Raw genomic sequence first — 14545 nt, forward strand, 5'->3', positions numbered from 1 at the left:
GCGCCGGGTGGGGACCGGACCGGGGTGACTGCTGATATCAATCAGCAGGCACTCCGTGCAAATGCCCAGTGGGGTCATTAGACCCCCCCCATGTCGGCAATCGGCGCAAATCGCAAGTGAATTCACACTTGCGATTTGCGCCGATTCCGGGTCATACAGGTCTATGGTGACTAAGACACCTGCGATCCCCCTGAAGTGATAGGAGTGAGGTGGCAGGGGTGCCACCCCTCCTATCCCTGCTATTGGTGGTCACCAATATTGGTGGCGACCACCATTAGCAGATCGGGGGCGGGGGGGTTAACTTTCGTTTTCCCCGTCCTGCCCACCCACAATAAGCGGCGCAGAACGGAGAAACCGGCGGGGACCGGCGCCGAAGATCCACTTACCGATCCGGAGGCTGCGGGCGACGGTGATCGGCGATGTCGTGCGGCAGAAGAGGACGGCTCCCTGGATCCTACGGAAGCCGGTAAGTTGCCTAGCAACATCTGGAGGGCTACAGTCTGAGACCATTATACAGTGGTCTCTAACCTGTAGCCCTCCAGATGTTGCAAAACTACAACTCCCAGCATGCCCAGACAGCTGTTTGGGCATGCTGGAATATCTAGTTTTGCAACAGCTGGAGGACTGAAGTTTGAGACCATTATACAGTGGTCTCTAAACTGTATCCCTCCAGATCTTGCAAAACTACAACTCCTAGCATTCCCAAACAGCTGTTTGCTGTCTGGGCATGCTGGGATTTGTAGTTTTGCAACATCTGGAGGGTCACAGTTTGGAGCTCACTGTGCAGTGTTCTATAAACTGTAGCACTCCAGATGTTGCAAAACTGCAAATCCCAGCATGCCCAAACAGCAAACAGCTGTCTCAGCATGCCGGAAGTTGTAGTTAAGTACCTCCAGCTGTTGCATAACTACATCTCCCAGCATGCTCTTCGGTGATCAGTACATGCTGGGGAGTTGTAGTTTTGCAACAGCTGGAGGCACACTGGTTGGAAAATCCTGAGTTAGGTAACAAAACCTAACTGAAGGTTTTCCAATCAGTGTGCCTCCAGCTGTTAAAAAAATACAACTCCCAGCATGCACGGTCTGTCAGTACATGCTGGGAGTTGTAGTTTAGAAACAGCTGGAGGTTTGCCCCCCCCCCCCCCATGTGAACGTACAGGGTACATGGGCAGGTTTACAGTAAGTTTCCTGCTTCAAGTTTGGGCTGCGGCTAATTTTTCGCCGCAGCGCAAACTCCTAGCGGGAACTCACAGTAACACGCCAGTGCGAATGTACCCTAAAAACACTACACTATACTACCACATAATAAAGGGTAAAACACTACATATACACCCCCTTACACTGCCCCCCCCCCAATAAAAATGTAAAACGTATTGTACCGCAGTGTTTCCAAAACGGAGCCTCCAGCTGTTGCAAAACAACAACTCCCAGCATTTCTGGACAGCCACTGACTGTCCAGGCATGCTGGGAGTTTAGCAACAGCTAGAGGCACCCTGTTTGGGAATCACTGGCGTAGAATACCCCTATGTCCACCCCTATGCAATCCCTAATTTAGTACTCAAATGCGCATGGCGCTCTCTCATTTTGGAGCCCTGTCGTATTTCAAGGAAACAGTTTAGTGCCACATATGGGGTATTTCCGTACTCGGGAGAAATTGCACTACAAATTTTGGGGGGCTTTTTCTCCTTTTACCCCTTATGAAAAGGAAAAGTTGGGGGTTACACCAGCCTGTTAGTGTAAAAAAAAAAAGAAAATTTACACTAACATGCTGGTGTTGCCCCATACTTTTTATTTTCACAAGCAGTAAAAGGAAAAAAAGACCCCCAAAATTTGTAACGCAATTTCTCCTGAGTACGGAAATACCTCATATGTGGGGCGTAAAGTGCTCTGCGGGTGCACGACAAGGCTCAGGATTGAGAGCGCACTATGTACATTTGAGGCCTAAATTGGTGATTTGCACAGGGGTGGCTGATTTTACAGCTGTTCTGACATAAACGCAAAAAAATAAATACCAACATGTGACCCCATTTTGGAAACTACACTCCTCACGGAACGTGACAAGGGGTATAGTGAGCATTAACAACCCACAGGTGTTTGCCAAATTTTCCTGAAAATTGGATGGGAAAAAGGAAAAAAATAATTTTTTCACTAAAATGCTGGTGTTACCTTAAATTTTTCATGTTCACAAGAGAAAATAGGAAAAAAGCCCCCCAAAATTTGTAACCCCATTTCTTCTGAGTAAGAAAATACCCCATAGGTGGATGTAAAGTGCTCTGCGGGCAAACTACAATGCTCAGAAGAGAAGGAGCACCATTGGGATTTTGAAGAGAAAATTTGTCTGGAATTGAAGGCAACGTGTTTACAAAGCCCCCATAGTGCCAGGACAATGGACCCCCCCCACATGTGACCCCATTTTGGAAACTAAACCCCTCACGTAATGTATTAAGGGGTGCAGTGAGCATTTACGCCCCACAGGTGTCTGACAGATTTTTGGAACAGTGGTCTGTGAAAATGAAAAATTGTATTTTTCATTTGCACAGCCCACTGTTCCAAAGATCTGTCAAACGCCAGTGGGGTGTAAATACTCACTGCACCCCTTATTAAATTCTGTGAGGGGTGTAGTTTCCAAAATGGGGTCACATGTGGGGGGGTCCACCGTTCTGGCTCCACGGGGGGCTTTGTAAACGCACACGGCCCCTGACTACCATTCCAAACTAATTCTCTTTCCAAAAGCTCAATGGCGCTCCTTCTCTTCTGAGCATTGTAGTTCGCCAGCAGAGCATTTTACGTCCTAACGTAGGGTATTTCCATACTCAGAAGAGATGGGGTTACAAATTTTGGGGGGCATTTTCTCCCATTACCCTTTGTAAAAATGGTAAATTTGGGGAAAAAACTGCACTTTAGTGAAAACATTTTTTTTTTTTCATTTACACATCCGATTTTAACGAAAAGTCGTCAAACACCTGTGGGATGTTAAGGCTAACTGGACCCCTTGTTACGTGCCTTGAGGGGTAAAGTTTCCAAAATGGTATGCCATGTGGGGTTTTCTGCTGTTCTGGCACCATAGGGGCTTTCTAAATATGACATGCCCCCAAAAACCATTTCAGCAAAATTCACTTTCCAAAATCCCATTGTCGCTCCTTCCCTTCTGAGCCCTCTACTGCGCCTGCCGAACACTTGACATACACATATGAGGTATTTCCTTACTCGAGAGAAATTGGGTTACAAATTTTGTGGGACTTTTTCTCCTATTACCACTTGTAAAAATTCAAAAACTGAGTCTACAAGAACATGCGACTGAAAAAAATGATTTTGAATTTTCTCCTACACTTTGCTGCTATTCCTGTGAAACACCTAAAGGGTTAACACACTTACTGAATGTCATTTTGGAAACGTTGAGGGGTGCAGTTTTTATAATTGGGTCATTTATGGGGTATTTCTAATATGAAGGCCCTTCGAATCCACTTCAAAACTGAACTGGTCCCTGAAAAATTCAGATTTTGAAAATTTTGCGAAAAATTGAAAAATTGCTGCTGAACTTTGAAGCCCTCTGATGTCTTCCAAAAGTAAAAACATGTCAACTTTATGATGAAAATATAAAGTAGACATATTGTATATGCGAATCAATATATAATGTATTTGGAATGTCTATTTTCCTTACAAGCAGAGAGCTTCAAAGTTAGAAAAATGCAAAATGTTCAAATTTTTCATCAAATTTTCAAATTTTTCACCAAGAAATGATGCAAGTATCGACGAAAATTTACCACTACCATGAAGTAGAATATGTCACGTAAAAACAAATTTATAAGTAAAAGCATCCCAGAGTTATTAATGCTTAAAGTGACAGTGGTCAGGGGGGGGTTAAGGACCAAGGGCGTACCTGTACGCCTGTGAGAATTTCGACCCCTGCCTCTAGCCAGACGGGGATCGGAACGGGATGCCTGCTGAAATCATTCAGCAGGCATCCTGTGCAAATGCCTGGGGGGTCCTTAGACCCCCCATGTCGGCTATCGCCGCAAATCGCCAATCGATTCAGATCGTCGATTTGCGGCGATTCCGGGCTGATCGGGTCTTTGATGACCCGAAAGCCCGGAAAATAGGGATGATCGGAGCTGTCAGAGACAGCCCCGATCATCCTAAAGGATAGGAGCGAGGTGGCAGGGGTGCCACCTCCTCCTATCCCCTGCGATTGGCCGGTCAGGACTGACCGGCGAATCGCAGGGGCGGGGGTGAAAGTTAATTCCCCCCGCTCTGCCCGCCCCTGGATGTCGGGGCAGAGCGGGGAAAGATGGCGGCAAAGTGCGGGGGCAGTGGATGCAGCGGGGAATGCCGGCGCCGGTTACCTGGGTTCACGCGGGGGCCAGGGACGATGGACCAGTGGTTGACAGGAGACGGCAGGCAAGTGGAGGCAGGCAAGTGGCGGCAATGTCCCAGATGCAGCAGTGAAGATTGCCGTAAAGTGATCTTCACTGTTGCTTCTAGGAGTTTCAAAACTACAACTTCCAGCCTTTGGCTGTCTGGGCATGCTGGGAGTTGTAGTTTTGCGACCACTGTCCTTCCAGAGGTTGCAAAACTACAACTCTCAGCATGCCCAGACTGTCCAGGCATACTGGGAGTTGTAGTTCTGTAACATCTGGCCCTTCAGATGTTTAAGAACTACAACTCCCATCATGCCTGGGCAGTCTCAGCATGCTGGAAGTTGTAGTTTTGCAACATCTGGAAGGGCACTGTTTGGAGACCACTATACAGTGGTGTCCAAACTGTAGCGCTCCAGATGTCAATTCAAAGCATGCCAAGATTGTCCATGCATGCTAGGAGTTGTAGTTCGGCAACATCTGGCCCTTCAGATGTTGCCAAACTACAACTCCCAGCATGCCTGGGCAGTCTGGGCATGCTTGGAGTTGAAGTCTTGCAACATCTGGAGGGATATAGTTGGAGACCACTACATAGTGGTCTCCAAATTGTTCTCCTCCAGTTCTTGCATAACTACGACTCCCAACATGCCCTTCGGCTGTCTGTGCATGCTGGGAGTTGTAGTATTGCAACAACTGGAGGCACACTGGTTGGGAAACATTGTCTGTATCCTAACTCAGTGTTTCCCAACCTGTGTGCCTCCTGCTGTTGCAAAACTATAACTGCCAGCATGCACTGACAGACCATGCATGCTGGGAGTTGTAGTTTTGCAACAACTGAAGGCACATGGGTTAGGAAACACTGAGTTAGGAAACAGACAGTGGTGCGGAAACACTTCGTTAGTCTGTTACCTAACTCAGTGTTTCCCAATCCCAGCTTCCAGCTGTTGCATACAACTACAACTCCCAGCATGCACGGTATGTCAGTGCATGCTGGGAGTCGTAGTTTCCCCCCCCCCCCCCCCCCACGTGACTGTACAGTGTACATTCAAACGGGCGGGGGTATACAGCAAGTTTCTTGCTTCAAGTTTGAGATGCGGCACATTTTCCGCTGTAGCGGGAAACTCACTGTAAATTCCCGCCTGGGTGAACGTACCCTAAAAACACTACACTACACTAACCCTAAATGAAGAGTAAAACACTACATATACACTACACCCTTACACTGTCTCCGACCCCCCCCCCCCCAATAAAAATAAAAAACGCCTTGTACGGCAATTTTTCAAAAACGGAGCCTCCAGCTTCCAGTATTCCCGGACAGCCATTGACTGTCATGTTGGGAGTTTTGCAACAGCTGGGGCACCCTGTTTGGGGAAAACTGACGTACAGCATTTTTGGTGGAGGAGACAAGTGAAACGATTGCATCCGGGTACACCCTTATGAAAATCCCTAATCCAGGCCTCAAATGCGCATGGCGCTCTCTCACTACAGATCCGTCGTATTTCAAGGAAACAGTTTACGGCCACATATGGAGTATCTCCGTACTCGGAAGAAATTGCACTACCAATTTTCCCCTTATGAAATGGTAAAGTTGGGGTCTACACCAGTATGTTAGCGCAATTTTTTTTTTTTTACACTAACATGCTGGTGTTGCCCCATACTTTTCATTTTCATAAGAGGTAAAAGGAAAATAAGATCCCCAAAATTTGTAACACAATTTCTCCCCCACAGCCCCCACACACACACATACACAGCCCCCATATACACAACCGCCATATACACATACACAGCCCCCTATACTCATACACAGCCCCATATACACATACACAACCGCCATATACACATACACAACCCCCATATACACATACACAACCCCCCATATACACATCCCCCATATACACATACACAGCCCCCACACACACATGCACAGACCAATATACACATACACAACCCTCATATACACATATACAGCCCCCATATACACACATACACAGCTCCCACACACACATACACAGCCCCCATATTCACATACACAGCCACCACACACATACACAGCCCCCACACACACACATACACAGCCCCCATATTCACATACACAGCCCCCACACACATACACAGCCCCCACACACACACATACACAGCCCCATATACACATACACAGCCCCCATATACACATACACAGCCCCCACACACACATACACAGCCCCCATATACACATACACAGCCCACACACACACATACACAGCCCCCATATTCACATACACAGCCCCCATATACACATACACAGCCCCCATATACACATACACAGCCCCCATATACACATACACAGCCCACACACACACATACACAGCCCCCATATTCACATACACAGCCCCCATATACACATACACAGCCCCCATATACACATACACAGCGCCCACTCACACATACACAGCCCCCATATTCACATACACAGCCCCCACACACATACACAGCCCCCACACACACACATACACAGCCCCCATATACACATACACAGCCCCCACACACACATACACAGCCCCATATACACATACACAGCCCCCATATACACATACACAGCCCACACACACACATACACAGCCCCCATATTCACATACACAGCCCCCACACAAACATACACAGCCCCCATATACACATACACAGCCCCCTATACTCATACACAGCCCCATATACACAGCCCCCATATACACATACACAGCCCACACACACACATACACAGCCCCCATATTCACATACACAGCCCCCACACAAACACACACAGCCCCCATATACACATACACAGCCCCCATATACACATACACAGCCCCCACTCACACATACACAGCCCCATATACTCATACACAGCCCCCATCTACACATCCCCCCAAACACACACATACACAGCCCCCATATACACATACACAGCCCCCATACACACATACACAGCCCCCACACACACATACACAGCCCCATATACTCATACATAGCCCCCATATACACATACACAGCCCCCACATACACAGCCCCCATACACACATACACAGCCCCCACACACACATACACAGCCCCATACACATATACACTGCCCCATACACATATACACTGCCCCATACACATACACTGCCCCCATACACATACACTGCCATACCAGAACAGAACAAAACCCCATACCGCGACTGAATAAAAACGCTATACCAGAACAGAAACATACCACCATACCGTGACTGAATAACACTGCCATACCAAAACAGAACAATATCGCCATACCGTGACTAAATAACAATGCCATACCAAAACACAACAATACTGCCATACCTTGACTAACACTGCAATAACATACCGTGACTGAAGATGCAGTAGATATTTCTCACACATGCACGTTTTATATATTTATATATATATATATATATATATATATATATATATACATACATACACACACACACACACACACACACACACACACATCAGCGTTTCCCAACCAGGGTGCCTCCAGCTGTTGCAAATCTACAACTCCCAGCATGCCCAATTGCAGTTTTACAACAGCTAGAGGCACCCTGAGAAACATTGGTCTATGTGTGTGTCTGTGTGTGTAAATATCAGTGTTTCCCAACCAGTGTGCCTACAGCTGTTGCAAAACTACAACTCCCACCATGCCCAATTGCAGTTTTGCAACTGCTTGGGGCACCCTGAGAAACAATGGTGTGTATATGTGTGTATATATATATATATATATATATATGAATCACCGTGAAAATTCTAGCACAGGACGACTTCTAGTGCGGTGCAAAGTGTCCCCCAGTATGCCACACTGGATCCCCATAAAACTTCCTCCTCTAGGAAACAGCACCCAACACGAAGTCCAGGTATTATGCAGGCTACAAGGTTTTTATTTGCATCAGAGCATAAAGTGCGATGTTTCGGCTAGCAAGCCTTTTTCAAGCAATGCTTGTAGTCTGCATAATACCTGGACTTCGTGTTGGGTGCTGTTTCCTAGAGGAGGACGTTTTATGTGTGTGTGTGTATATATATATATATATATATATATATATATATATACACATACATCCATACATACATACATACACAGAAAATCTGCAGCACTCCAGGCCCAATAATTAAGATTCTACCATATGTGACTGAACTTGCATCTCCATCTCAAACAGGCAGCGCCACAGAAGATCACAACTTTTTTCCTGCACCTTTCTCATAGTGAGGAAGAATACACAATGACATCAGTGACTACAGGTGACGTCTTCTCTATAGTGAGGAGAATACACAATGACATCAGTGACTACAGGTGACGTCTTCTCTATAGTCTTCCCTTATCTAATTCAGATGGTACATACCAGTGGGTCCAGCTAAATCTTCTCTTTGCAGAACTTGACGCCCAGATGGCATTGGTTCATTACTTTGTCAGCGGAGTCTGATCCTCTATATGAAAATGATAATTAATATAATGCTGCCAAACACGGACTTCTCTGAAAATAATACTACCACACACTTTATCCTCTGAATAGAATACAATCGCACACTGTACCCTCAAGATATATAATACTACTACACACTGTGCTCTCTGAATATAATACTACTGAACACTGCGCTCTCTGAAAATAAACATGCCACACACTGTACTCTCTGAATATAATACTACTGAACACTGCACTCTCTGAAAATAAACCTGCCACACACTGTACTCTCTGAATATAATACTACTGCACACTGTGCTCTCTGAATATAAACCTGGCACACACTGTACTCTCTGAATATAATACTACTGCACACTCTGCTCTCTGAATATGATACTACTGCACACTGCACTCTCTGAATATGATACTACTGCACACTGTGCTCTCTGAATATAAACCTGGCACACACTGCACTCTCTGAATATTAAACTACTGCACACTCTTCTCTCTGAATATGGTACTACTGCACACTGCACTCTCTGAATATGATACTACTGCACACTGCGCTCTCTCAATATAATACTACTGCACACTGTGCTCTCTGAATATAAACCTGGCACACACTGTACTCTCTGAATATAATACTACTGCACACTGCACTCTCTGAATATGATACTACTGCACACTGCGCTCTCTGAATATAAACCTGGCACACACTGTACTCTCTGAATATAATACTACTGCACACTCTGCTCTCTGAATATGATACTACTGCACACTGCACTCTCTGAATATGATACTACTACACACTCTGCTCTCTGAATATAAACCTGGCACACACTGCACTCTCTGAATATTAAACTACTGCACACTCTGCTCTCTGAATATGGTACTACTGCACACTGCACTCTCTGAATATGATACTACTGCACACTGCGCTCTCTCAATATAATACTACTGCACACTGTGCTCTCTGAATATAAACCTGGCACACACTGTACTCTCTGAATATAATACTACTGCACACTGCACTCTCTGAATATGATACTACTGCACACTGCGCTCTCTGAATATAAACCTGGCACACACTGTACTCTCTGAATATAATACTACTGCACACTCTGCTCTCTGAATATGATACTACTGCACACTGCACTCTCTGAATATGATACTACTACACACTCTGCTCTCTGAATATAAACCTGGCGCACACTGCACTCTCTGAATATTAAACTACTGCACACTCTGCTCTCTGAATATGGTACTACTGCACACTGCACTCTCTGAATATGATACTACTGCACACTGCGCTCTCTGAATATAATACTACTGCACACTGTGCTCTCTGAATATAAACCTGGCACACACTGTACTCTCTGAATATAATACTACTGCACACTGCACTCTCTGAATATGATACTACTGCACACTGCGCTCTCTGAATATAAACCTGGCACACACTGTACTCTCTGAATATAATACTACTGCACACTCTGCTCTCTGAATATGATACTACTGCACACTGCGCTCTCTGAATATGATACTACTGCACACTGCGCTCTCTGAATATGATACTACTGCACACTGTGCTCTCTGAATATAATACTACTGCACACTGCGCTCTCTGAATATGATACTGCTGCACACTGCGCTCTCTGAATATGATACTACTGCACACTGCGCTCTCTGAATATGATACTACTGCACACTGCACTCTCTGAATATGATACTACTGCACATTGTACCCTCTGAATGGTACTACTGCACAATGTACCTTTGGAATATAATAATACCACACACTATACCCTCTGAGTATAATACTGCCACAGATTGTATCCCCTATATATAACACTACCACACACTGCGCTCTCTGAATATGATACTACTGCACACTGCGCTCTCTGAATATGATACTACTGCACACTGCACTCTCTGAATATGATACTACTGCACATTGTACCCTCTGAATGGTACTACTGCACAATGTACCTTTGGAATATAATAATACCACACACTATACCCTCTGAGTATAATACTGCCACAGATTGTATCCTCTATATATAACACTACCACACACTGCACTCTCTGAATATGATACTATTACATACTGCGCCTCTGAATATAACCTTGTCATACATTAAACCTTATATGATACACCATACCTCACCCTCACATATAGTGATAATGCCTCCTGACCTGTGCAGGGGTAATACGCACAGTGATGTCACAGTACAGCGATGAAACACCCAATAATGTCACAATACAGGGATAATATATACAGTGATGTCACAGTGCAGGGATAATACACACAGTGATGTCACCGTACAGAGATAATACACACAGTGATGTCACAGTACAGCGATGAAACACCCAATAATGTAACAATACTGGGATAATATATACAGTGATGTCACAATACAGGGATAATACAAACAGTGATGTCACAGTACATGGATTATACACACAGTGATGTCACAGTACAGGGATAATACACACGATGATGTCACAGTACAGGGATAATACACACAGCAACATCACAGTACAGGGATAATACACACAGCAATATCACAGTACAGGGATAATACACAGTGATGTCACCGTACAGAGATAATACACACAGTGATGTCACAGTACAGGGATAATACAAACGATGATGTCACAGTACAGGGATAATACACACAGTGATGTCACAGTACAGTGATAATGCACACAGTGATGTCACAGTACAGTGATAATGCGCACAGTGATGTTACAGTACAGTGATAATGCACACAGTGATGTCACAGTACAGTGATAATGCACACAGTGATGTCACAGTACAGGGATAATACACACAGTGATGTCACCGTACAGAGATAATACACACATTGAGGTCACAGTACAGGGATAATACACACGATGATGTCACAGTAGAGGGATAATACACACAGTGATGTCACAGTACAGTATAATGCACACAGTGATGTCACAGTACAGTGATAATGCACACAGTGATGTCACAGTGCAGGGATAATACAAACAGTGATGTCACAGTACAGGGATAATACACACAGTGATGTCACAGTGCAAGGATAATACACACAGTGATGTCACCGTACAGAGATAATACACACATTGGGGGAGATTTATCAAAACCTGTGCAAAGGAAAAGTTGACCAGTTGCCCATAGCAACCAATCAAATCGCTTCTTTCATTTTGCAGAGGCCTTGTTAAAAATGAAAGAAGTGATCTGATTGGTTGCTATGGGCAACTGGGCAACTTTTCCTCTGCACAGGTTTTGATAAATCTCCCCCATTGAGGTCACAGTACAGGGATAATACACATGATGATGTCACAGTACAGGGATAATACACACAGTGATGTCATAGTACAGGGAAACTGCACACAGTGATGTCACAGTACAGGGATAATACCCACAGTGATGTCACCATACAGAGATAATACACACAGTGATGTCACAGTACAGGGATAATACACACAGTGATGTCACAGTACAGGGATAATACCCACAGTGATGTCACCATACAGAGATAATACACACAGTGATGTCACAGTACAGGGATAATACACACAGTGATGTCATAGTACAGGGAAACTGCACACAGTGATGTCACAGTACAGGGATAATACACACATTGATGTCACCATACAGAGATAATACACACAGTGATGTCATAGTACAGGGATAATACCCACAGTGATGTCACCATACAGAGATAATACACACAGTGATGTCATAGTAGAGGGATATACACAGTACAGGGTTAGAACTCACAATGGGGTGAGGATTGGCAGGGGTCAGGGCACAGTATTTATAGTGTTACCTATGTAACCTGCCTGTCATGCCATCATCCACTGTTCACTTGCACTCTGGTCCTTCCTCTGACCCCAGCAGGCCTCCGTATGAGTCTATGATCACATGACCAGCAGGGGAGGAGCTGAGCTGGAGGTTGAGATCGCTGTGTGTATGGCAGTGTTTCCCAAGCAAGTGCATACAGATATAGCAAAACTACAACTCCCAGCATATCCAGACAGCTTTTGGCTATCTGGGCATGCTGGGAGCTGTGGTTTTCAACAGCTGGATGCACACTGCTTGGGAAACACTGCTATAGGAAGGCAGTGAAGGGGTCCATATGTGTACACATAGGACACAACAGAGCAGGTATATTTCCCCTCCCCTGGATCTCCACTGATGGCAGGAGCGGCTCACAGTTGGGGGCCCGGCTGTATGAGTCATCTGTGACTGTGGGGACTCATAATGATGCGCACAGTCCTGAAGCCGCCGGCCACCGCGGTGCCTGTCACAGGAGGGGGGGGAGGGGTGTTCAGCGGTCGGGATTGCTGCCCCCATGAAAAGTGCCTTATAGGAAAAACCGTCCCTGGCTGCAGCGCAGTGGACCGGTGGGGCTAAAGGGCTAGCTGCTTTGGGCCCCCAGGAATGCCCCATACACATACACTGCCCCAAGGGTCAAGTCCTGGAAAAAAAAGTGTAGGAACTCACTCAAGATGGGGGGGGGGGGGGCCACAGCCGAGATCGCAGGGGTCCCCAATGGCGGGACCCCTGCGATCAGACATCTTATCCCATATCCTTTGGATAGAGGATAAGATGTCTAGAGGAGGAGTACCCTTTTAAAGGAGTACTCTGGGGCAGTATTCCTGCTCCGTCCTGCCCGGGCTGCAAAAAAAAATGAAAATAAACCATCTCTCACCTTCCTGGGTTCCCGCGGAGCGCCACTACAGCTGATCGGTCCTCCGGTCCATCCTCTTCATACTTCCGGGTGTAACGAAGCGTCACATGGCGCTCAGCCAATCGCCGCCGCGATGTTCTGCCTCGGCCCATAATAGGCTGAGCGCCATGTGACGATTCGTTCACACGGAAGTATGAATAAGATGGACCGGAGGACCCATCAGCTGTAGTGGCGCTCCGCTGGAACCCAGGAAGGTGAGAGATGGTTTATTTTCATTTTTTTGCAGCCCGGGCAGGACGGAGCAGGAAAACTCTGCACCAGAGTACTCCTTTAAGTACCAGGGCACCAAGATGTATATTTACATCCAATGGGGGAGATTTATTAAAACCTGTGCAGAGGATAAGTTGACCAGTTGCCCATAGCAACCAATCAGATCGCTTGTTTATTTTTTTAAAAGGCCTCTGAAAATGAAAGCAGCGATCTGATTGGTTGCTATGGGCAACTGCTCCACTTTTCCTCTGCACAGGTCTTTATATATCTCCCCCAATGTTCTTAAGGGGTTATCATTCTGATAATACACTGTAACAAAAACCTCCTCATGTCCCTATCATCATGATAACACACTGTAAGAAACCTCCTCATGTAATCTTCTTAGAATTGGGGTGACACACTGTAACAAGCCTCCTCCTCATGTAATCACCTTACTACTGGGGTGACACACTGTAACAAACCTCCTCCTCATGTAATCACCTTACTACTGGGGTGACACACTGTAACAAGCCTCCTCCTCATGTAATCACCTTACTACTGGGGTGACACACTGTAACAAACCTCCTCCTCATGTAATCACCTTACTACTGGGGTGACACACTGTAACAAACCTCCTCCTCATGTAATCTCCTTACTACTGGGGTGACACACTGTAACAAACCTCCTCATGTAATCTCCTTACTACTGGGGTGACACACTGTAACATACCTCATCATGTAATCTCCTTACTACTGGGGTGACACACTGTAACAAACCTCCTCCTCATGTAATCACCTTACTACTGGGGTGACACACTGTAACAAACCTCCTCATCATGTAATCTCCTT

The sequence above is a fragment of the Hyla sarda genome, chromosome 11 (assembly GCF_029499605.1).
Source record: "Hyla sarda isolate aHylSar1 chromosome 11, aHylSar1.hap1, whole genome shotgun sequence".
Lineage (NCBI taxonomy): Eukaryota > Metazoa > Chordata > Amphibia > Anura > Hylidae > Hyla > Hyla sarda.